This window comes from Portunus trituberculatus, chromosome 27 (assembly GCF_017591435.1).
Source record: "Portunus trituberculatus isolate SZX2019 chromosome 27, ASM1759143v1, whole genome shotgun sequence".
In the NCBI taxonomy this organism is placed as follows: domain Eukaryota; kingdom Metazoa; phylum Arthropoda; class Malacostraca; order Decapoda; family Portunidae; genus Portunus; species Portunus trituberculatus.
Genome location: NC_059281.1, coordinates 121333 through 129216, shown reverse-complemented (window position 1 = coordinate 129216; position 7884 = coordinate 121333). Strand labels below are relative to the sequence as shown.

Below are 7884 nucleotides of genomic sequence, written 5' to 3'. Positions count from 1 at the left end.
CTCAAGAAAATTTTATTCTCCTCTTTAAGAGTCTATCACAAATCCAGTTTTTTTTTGTTGTGTGTTTGTTTTTTGTTTTTTTTTTTTTTTTATTTTTTTTTTTTATGTTATAGCCTAAGATAGTGTCTGTAGGTATCTTGAAGAGAGGGAAGTGCTGTCCAGGTTTCACCAATTAGCAGCGCAGGCAATTTTTTATAGTGGTACCCATATTGGGCCCATATCACCACCTAGGTGCATCTTTGGTGTAAGGCATTTACACTTCCACCTAGAACCTGGGTATCATGGTGACATGTGGTAACTTTACCACCGACAAATGACAAAGTTTCAAGACAGATCATGGTCTGATCTGAACCCACATGGATGTCTGCCAGATCCCACGCTTACCACCTTATCCACTATACCCCTCCTCCCTAAATGCAGTATGAGTGTGTGTATGCCAGCATACATGCATGTGTGCATGTAGGTGTGGGTGTGAACGTGTATGTGGGCAAGGCCAGGGTGGTCTGGTTACATGAATGACTCCTGGCCTGAAAAGTCTCCCAGTCCGGCCCTGCTATTAGGACTCATGCGTGTGGAAACAATCTTTTCTCTCCAATCTAATTAAAGTTGATTGTAATCATGACTTCTAAATACATAGTACAGCATCATGATCATGATACTCATATCATGACATTCTTATGCTAGATTGGCAACAGTGTATATTTGGCTAAGGTCTGGTGACTGCTAGCATCCCCAAATCCACCAACAGAGAAGTAAATGACGGATGTCTATATTACGGTAGTGCCGAAAATTCATCAAGGCAACCTGGCCTCATCAGCCACCAATACCAGTAGTAACCAATCGATGAGGAAGGGACATCCTTCACATTTACTCAGCAAGTAACCTTCCCGTTTATTCAGCATCTCCCTTACAACATCCCATGGCTTACATCTTTTCACTTCCTTTATTTAAGGATTCATTCTCTGCACGCTGTGTGCTCCATGCTTGCTACAAAATAAACACACCTATTTATTTTCAAAACTATGCACACTGCAATTGCGGCAGGATACGCTGGAGATTAGATTATTTCTGATATCAAGATTAATCTATGAAGCAAAACTTTGATTATATATTTCTGTAATGATGTTATACTACAGTTTACCTTAAAATACTGCAATACACAGGCCAGCCAGCCTCGTTGTTCCTCGCCGCATGTAAACAATAACAAACACTTGAGCCTCATCTCACTTTTGGTACTTCACCAATTCTCTAAACAAATAATAAATATCAGTTGAAAAAAATATATAAAAAAGAAATATTTAAGGAATTACTTATATTTTATTTAAATCATTCACTAAAGGCCAATATGTGGATGCACCGCACACTAGTATCAACAATTCGGGGATCAAACATTTTACAATATTACTGAATGTTTGACATAATAACGTAACTAAATGCTGCCACATTATATATGAGTTGTGAACTATATACCATGAAGTAAACAGAAAATAACAAGGTGTCGCTCGTCACTTGTCAGGCAACACACGGCGCTGCCAGACGCCCAGGTGGAGTTGTGGGGTGAGGTGAAAAATGCATCCACTGACTCGAACCTGCAGCTTCCCTCCCCATTGGCAGCCAGGTAATGTTTTATTGTTCCTCCATATTGCATTCTACATTGCTTGGAACTTAGTGAATCAATAAATTAGTGTAATATTCTGTTTAAAATTAAAATGTGCTGCTTGCTCGATGTGGTTTACAAAATTCTGCGGATTTCCACCATACAACTTGGTTATGGGTGGTGCTGTGATGCCACGGTGGAGGCAGAATAGCAGTGTGAGTGTCTTGCTGTGCTGTGTGTTGTGGTTGATGGCGAGACCTGCTGACGGGAAGGGTGAGGCAAAACAAAATCAATAACTAGGATGTCGTGTGAGTTTAATCCCTTGGGTAAATGCCACCCGGGGCACTCCGCTGCTACTGGACTGGACGTCATCCAGAGATAAATTATTTGTACACATCTGCGTGACACTGTGGCATACATTGGCTGGTAGAAATGAAGGGATTATCATACGTATAAAACGGTAATCTTTCTATATATACCTTTGTGTAGGTTTTGTCTGAAACGTACCTATTGTGGTATGAATATTGAAACTAGCTTAATTTCCGCGCACACCCCAAAAGTAGAGGTTCCTAATCTTTTTGGTTTTTGGTTGTTTATATATACATATATATATATATATATATATATATATATATATATATATATTTTTTTTTTTTTTTTTTTTTTTTTTTTTTTTTTTTACAGATTTGTATAATATATAATTCATTTTATTTTTTGAGAACCTTCAGAAATCCTCAGAAACATTTTCGGGCTCATTCGATCATTGGCTTGGGGACCACTGCTCTGTAATGGCAGGCTACAATGCTGGCATAATCAAGACGCAAAATCACTGCTGCGAGGTGTTTGAAGATGTAGAGGGATGGAGGTGGATAGTACGTGATCACCTGTGAGCACCTTGTACCCTCGACTAAAATTTCCATCCTTATACTGAAAAAAGAAAAGGTGCTCTAACTCAATTTGTGCACTTCTAGACAACTACTCTTGCATCACTGTGTACTCATACCTGTCAAGTTTTACGTTTTTTCTGTAGGTGTTCCGTGATTTCCATGATTTTCAGGTCTTACAGAGTAAGTAATCTTAATTTTTTTCTCCTCATGCAATGTGTGTGTGTGTGTGTGTGTGTGTGTGTGTGTGTGTGTGTGTGTGTGTGTGTGTGTGTGTTTATTTGAAATAAATTCCCCTTTTCAAGTATTATATGTATGACATCTCTCCCAACACATCGCGGTGTGCTTCCTTCAGTTCCTCGGCAGTGATGAAAGAATCTTTTTTTACTTCACGCTCCAGCAGCTTGTCAGTTCTTGGGTGTGGCTTCGTTTTCTTGTGGTTTGGTTACAGTTTTATGCACAAATTTAAGGTTTCAAAAGGAAAATCTTATGACAAGACACCACAGTAGCTTGACAGGTATGTGTGCTATGTATGTTGCAATAGAGGGTACAGCACACCGTGCACTCCCATTCCCCTCTCAAGGCTTATAACCGACAATGATTATCCTTGTTATCTGTTTATTGCCCTTGCTTGGTCTCCCTTGACAGAAGGTTTTGTTTTGATACAAATATGTATTTATACCTTAGCGCTGCTCGAGGTTGTCTTGCGTAGTTCATACCTCGATCCATTTTTGTTTATCTTGACACAGATAGTTATGAGTTGTTACGATCGGTAAGGCTAACAGTCTCACTTCTCTGTACAAGTAAAAAAAAAAAAGTGTGTTGGAGAAGAGATACCAAATGTACGTTCCATCCTCTTTGATACCAGATATAATATTATCCTCTCATTTTCGAGGTAAGGTGGAAGGTACAAACATATATGATGGTATTCGTAGATCATTTATATATTTATTTATTTGTTTGTTTATTTATTTGTCTATTTATTCATTATTTTATTTATATTTTTAATTGCATGTTCGAAATTTAAGAACTCCATGAACTGATTTTAATGTAATATACCTATCAAGATTCTACAAATTTACTAAACCGCCATAGTGTACCACCTGTATAATTAATTAATTAATTTTATTTATTTATTTATTTTCTTTTTTTTTTTTAATTCAGTATGGGATTTACTGAACCGAGAAGCAGGAAGCGCCATAAGAGCAGCACTATATCACCGCACCGCCGCCCGACACGTGAATCAAAGTTATGATCACGTTCAGGAGTTATTTGACTGAACTGAATAGAATGACCGTCCTTTCCTTTGAGTCTCCGCCCTTCCAAACACAGCAAGACACACAATAAACGGGAACAAAGTCTTGCACCCAAAGGACGCGTCTCGTTACCTCGCCTCGCTTCGCTGGCCCCAAGGCTCACATTCGTCGCACGTTCCCAACAAAGATAAAGTGAGCCTATCTTTCTTGCATGTTCCCGTCTTGTGTGCCGTGTCGCCATGGGCAGTATCCTTCCCTTATACTTAAAGAGGCAGTGACATTGTGATTCTGTAACTTCACCCACTTACAACTCCTAATATAATTTCATTAGCGCGTCAATCATTCTGCTCGTGTTAGTACTATATATTCATTTATACGTTTGTTAGAACTACTTTTTTTTTTATAATTAAGAAGTATATTCCTAAAAGAAAAAGGCTCACTAAAAAAAAAAAAAAAGATAGGCCGCGGTTTCCCATGCATTATATTCATCGCTTCGTGACATCGTGTGAAAAAAAAAAAAAAACATCAGTGGTATATCATTAGTCACTCACAACACCTATTACATTATCATAACATTAGCAAGACACAGGCAAACACAGAGAGAGCAGGAAGTGGAGCGTGCCAAGCAGAAGACCGATGACACCTGTGGATTAAACGAGGTCTTCCGCAAAATAACTATTGACTCGAGTAGCTCCGTGTGTGTGTGTGTGTGTGTGTGTGTGTGTGTGTGTGTGTTTTTGTAGCTGCATAAATGTTCTTGGATTACAGCTGGCTAGTTTCTGATAATGGGCGTCGCTATATAGAGCTACAATTGTATATAAACATATTGTTATTTATAAATGTATACGCTATCCAATCTCTCTCTCTCTCTCTCTCTCTCTCTCTCTCTCTCTCTGTGTGTGTGTGTGTGTGTGTGTGTGTGTGACATGTATTCATCTCTGCCATAAAGATAACACCCATCAACATCATTTGGTACCGTTAGAATTACTGTCCTTGTGTGTTGTCCTTTCATTGTGTGGAGGGTGAATGAATGAGAGGATGGTCCCAATCAATAGGAAGCAATGTGAACCGTGACTCTGTTTTGATGATTGGTATGCTTATATGAGAGAGAGAGAGAGAGAGAGAGAGAGAGAGAGAGAGAGAGAGAGAGAGAGAGAGAGACTTAACATTGGATACGGAAATGCCATAATGAGTAAAGTCGTTCTAAGGAAATTATTGGCAAAATACGGCATGTCTGATATTCGCTTCGTGGACTTGTATATTCCAGTCCCGTATTTTGAAACCCTCCCTCATCTATTCCAAAGCGTACAGAGGTAAAAAAAAAAAAAAAAAAAAAAAAAAAAAAAGTTGTGGTTTCAAGGGTTTTCTTGCCATTGATGAGTTGAATGCTTATTTAACTTGTGGAATCATGAGAACCACAGTAACATCCCAATAAATAACGTCAAAAGTATAGGCTAATCGTGGTGCTCGTATCCGGTGAAATGTTTGAAAATACGTACAGTCATGGTCAGAGGGTCAACTAATTTTCATCGCTTACTTTCACTGTCATTTGTGTTAAAAAGAAAAGAATATTGGCTAACTTTAAGAATCCTACTAGTTATTTTTCTTTTTTAACGGCTCTTATAACTAATAGGACTCTTAATTAAACTAATATATATATTTTTTTTATTCTTAGTCCTATTAGTTATGAACCGTTAAAAAAGGAAAATATTAGTTTGTTGTAAGTCCTCGCAGTTGTAAGCGACGTTAGAAAAAAATATTAGTTAGTTTGAGATCCTACAATCTAGTTAAAATAGCCGTTACAAGAAAAATATTAGTTAATAAGTCCTCTTAGTTGTAAACGCCGTTAAAAATATTTGAGTCCTGTTAGTTATAGATGTTAAAAAATTTATATATTTGCTAGTTTTAATAATCCTACTAGTTATAAGCGCCCTAGCAAATCAAGAGGACACGATGCAATAAAGAAAAAAGAAATAAAAGAAAAAAATATTAAACGTTACACATTCATTGGTAATTATAATCCATATTTTGGAGTACTTCTGAGAGAGGTAGCACTAGCTGAAGGAACACCAGTTTATCGAGTGTTTTTTGTGGTTGTAGTAACAAATAAACTAAAGTGTTACATTATTAGTAAGAGAAACACTCATGAGAACCTGCCTGATCATCAATGTGACCTATGCCAACCGTCGTAGTAGAGAGAGAGAGAGAGAGAGAGAGAGAGAGAGAGAGAGAGAGCAAATCGTTTCTGAATATGGTCTTAGTATATACGTTAGTTAAGTTTAGTTCAGTTTAGTGTGTGTGTGTGTGTGTGTGTGTGTGTGTGTGTGGCGGTAAAATGCACTTTGTCATGACTCTCACCACTTTAATTAATTAACTGCGTCATCGATACAAATCATGTTTATAACGAACGAATATGACGCTGTTTCTCTCTCTCTCTCTCTCTCTCTCTCTCTCAACGTCGCACTTCCTGTGACGTCATTTTGATCCCCTCGTGTCTCGTTTGGCCAGCGTTAACTCAAACAACCATCCCGCTGTGTGTGGAGAGAGAGAGAGAGAGAGAGAGAGAGAGAGAGAGAGAGAGAGAGAGAAGATAACTAAATATTCCCATCTTCAGACACTACATTGTTTGCATCACCATCAGAAAAATACAAAATTCTTTCAAACAAACTGGCCTCTTTAGGAATTGGGACCGTCATTTTTTTCTCTCTCACTCTTACATAAATTATCTCTTCCTTTTTTTTTTCCTTGATGTCCTTGGCCAGTGCCCCACTATAAAAAATAGATAAATAAAAAAAGAGACATGCGTATTCCTCTTCTGTTCACTGACTAAATATACTTGAACTCTAACTCTATTTTTTCTAGTGTGAAATTTCAGACACAGAGTCGCCTTTGTGTGAACGCCTTGCCTCTGCTCCTCCCGGCAGGATGCGGATGCTGGGCCTGAGTGTGTGGCTCTTCCTCAACCTGGTGTTCCTGGGCATGGGCTCCTACCTTTACCTACTGTGGGTTCAGTACTGGCGGTACGCTCGAGCCTCCCAAATGTCCCGCTCCCAGGACGCCTCTTGGGTCGAGGGTGAGTGTGTGCGAGTTTGAATCTTCTTACCTTTGGATTTAATCTGAAATACTTTTACGTCACACTTCCGCTACTTTTAGAGAGCTTTTAGTTAAACTATCACTGTTTTTTAAGTGTGGGATTTTTTTATATAGTTCCATAGACAGATTAAAAAAATTTCTATATTACTAACAGGAAAAACACTATTGAGAACACAACCAATCAACTTTGTGGCCTTTGTAAATAGCCATGGTGATTGGTGAGAGAGCAGATTGTGTGAGAATACGGCTTTGTATCGTATTTTCATAGCTTTTGAGTTACTACGTGGTGTGAAATCTTTGCGACTCTTTCATTGCTACAGACAGTATCAAAATTCATCTTGTCACTAGTTGTTAGTCGGAGTAAAACAAGGTGTGATTGCAATGGACGAATAACTATACAAAAATTATCTTTAACCACTTCGCTGTTAAGAAAGAAAAGTTTTGTTGTAAAGTTAACAAATCATCAGTTGACATCTATACTACACTGACTCAAAATGGACTGCTAAAAATGGTCCATGTCAAGTCTGTCGTATTTTCTTTCTGCATAATATGACTTCTTTTGGTGAGTGTTAATGAATCTAATGCCCTGTGTGGAAAGCTTATCTCCTCTCTCTCTCTCTCTCTCTCTCTCTCTCTCTCTCTCTCTCTCTCTCTCTCTCCAAAGTTTGCGTAGATCAGTTTTCTTGGTTCTTGCTGTGTTGTCTTAACGAATTGACTGCTGATTATTATTACCTTCCATTATTTCCCTTTTTCTAATTGCAGTCATTAGTACGACTCGTTTGATGAGAGAAAAGAAAAGATTTTTTCCCTCTCTCTCTCTCTCTCTCTCTCTCTCTCTCTCTCTCTCTCTCTCTCTCTCTCAGGGGAAGATGACCCGGAGCCAAGGCCAGGCAAGCCAAGATTCCACTCCAACCTCGTGCCGCCTAACCTCCCGCCTCTGTCTCGCCCATCCCGCCGCCGCCGCCCACAACCACGCCCACCCCACCCACAGTTCCGCCCACCACTCGCGAGCAGCTACTTCAGGAGATACAGCGTCACAAGATCGACATATTTG

The 7884-nt window shown here is 38.8% G+C and overlaps 1 long non-coding RNA gene across 1 annotated transcript; it reads left to right on the top strand.

Annotated features, from left to right (window-relative positions):
• The first annotated feature begins 1385 nt into the window (after positions 1-1385).
• Positions 1386-7780, top strand: LOC123509564. The gene is made up of 3 exons (XR_006676223.1): positions 1386-1618; positions 6662-6810; positions 7694-7780. It is a non-coding gene; the product is annotated as an uncharacterized LOC123509564 (long non-coding RNA).
• Positions 7781-7884: the final 104 nt, after the last annotated feature.